At 47.8% G+C, this 1,555-nt stretch overlaps 1 long non-coding RNA gene across 1 annotated transcript in view; it reads left to right on the top strand.

The window, feature by feature from the left end:
* LOC109303709 overlaps window positions 1-471 on the top strand; it is a 5,944-nt gene extending 5,473 nt beyond the window's left edge. Inside the window, exon 2 of the long non-coding RNA XR_002099182.1 lies at window positions 94-471. This is a non-coding gene — a long non-coding RNA (uncharacterized LOC109303709). The remainder of the gene's footprint in view (window positions 1-93) is intronic.
* Window positions 472-1,555: the final 1,084 nt, after the last annotated feature.

The following is a 1,555-nucleotide window of genomic DNA, read 5'->3' as shown; positions in this document are numbered from 1 at the left end:
TTCTTCTATTTCTGCATATGGCCCTCATTCTGGCAAGCGTCTTCTGGACTCCTGCTGAGGGCTGCCTCCAGTTGACTCGCGTGAATGACCCAGGTCACTCAGATGGAGGAGCCAGATGCAAATGGATGTGATGCTAGTCACCTTTGTATTCTGCTGGCTCAGGCAGACCTTTATCTTCATACTCTTTTCTTGCCTGTCTCTCTCATATGGAAACCAATGTAGTTCTTCAGAGTGACCAGTTCAAGTCAGACTTTCCTCCTTTTTAGTCACCTACCTGTCAAAATAACTAGCCACACCCTGTTACTTGTCCTTTTCCTACTTCCATCTTCCCCAGAAGAAAGAGACCACATTTTTCACATCTTACATGCAACTCAGAGGCAACTGTAATGGACCAGGGCATAGGCTGCCTGGCCTATTGGTCAGGTCAGTGGTTTTCAACCTGTTTTCATTTGCAGACTCTTAAAAAAAAAAGCTTTGAATGGAGGTGTGGGCCCCTTTGAATTGTAAGTGTGGGTATTCGCATACTTTGGATTTATCATAGCCATCTTTCATGGACCCCTTAGACATAGTCTGCAGATCCCTGAGGGGTCTATGAACAACAGGTTGAAAACCACTGGGTTAGGCCACTAAGAGAAAGGAGGGCCTGGGTCAGAGGGCAGGAGCCACATACCAGAGATCCAAAAGCATAGTCCACAGCACAGTTCCAGGGTCAGGATCTGTGGGTTAGATGCTGAGTACCAATCCAGAAGGGCAGCCCCCACAGACCAAAGTCCAAAAACAGAGCCTAACCACCGGCAGAAGCCAAGGAATAGAACCACAGGGAAATCCAAAGCTGCAGTCCAGAAGTAAGCCAAAAACCAGGGTCAGGAATGAGGAGGTTTGCCAGACTAGAACTGTTGCTTGGCTTGTAGATCCAGGCCCCTCGCTGGTGCTAAATGAGGAGGTGGTGCTCCCAGGAGCCAATCAGGGTGCTTGCTATTCCTAAACTGGGGCAGAGTTCATTAGCTGGGGCTTGCTACCGGTATGGTTGCTGTGGTACTTGGCCCAGGCTGGTCTGCCTGATCAGGGGTCCAGGACAGCAAGATTTTTTCCTATCCAGCCTTCCACAAACACCAGCCTACTTTGCTTGCCCCGTTTCCAAAATAAAACCTGTACTGCACTCAGGAACTGTAGAATTACGTAGTACTATAGGGACGGATTCTGCGACAGATTCTATTGAATTCTGTCTGAAAGTTTAAAATTCTGGAATCTAATAGTTTGGCCTAAATAAACAAACATAAAAATGACACATTAAGAAAAATGTAGGTTTTTATCCATCCCCCTCAACCAGCACCCCATGCTGCCGCCACCTCCAGGGAGCAGAGTTGGGGGGACACGTGAGGCCAGCCCACACTCTGTCCCTGCCATCATGGTGGCTTGTCTCCTGTCCTGAATACTCTTGGAGCACTCTGATTGGTTGTTTCAGTCAGTATTGTGATTGGCTGCCAAGTGAACCAATCAAAGTGCAAATAAAGTGTTATAGTTTCTAGGGTCAGAAGGGACCTGAGCAGATCAT

The sequence above is a fragment of the Gavialis gangeticus genome, unplaced genomic scaffold, assembly GCF_001723915.1.
Source record: "Gavialis gangeticus isolate Ggan-Ray unplaced genomic scaffold, GavGan_comp1, whole genome shotgun sequence".
NCBI lineage: Eukaryota > Metazoa > Chordata > Crocodylia > Gavialidae > Gavialis > Gavialis gangeticus.
This window is presented reverse-complemented; position numbering and strand designations above follow the sequence as displayed.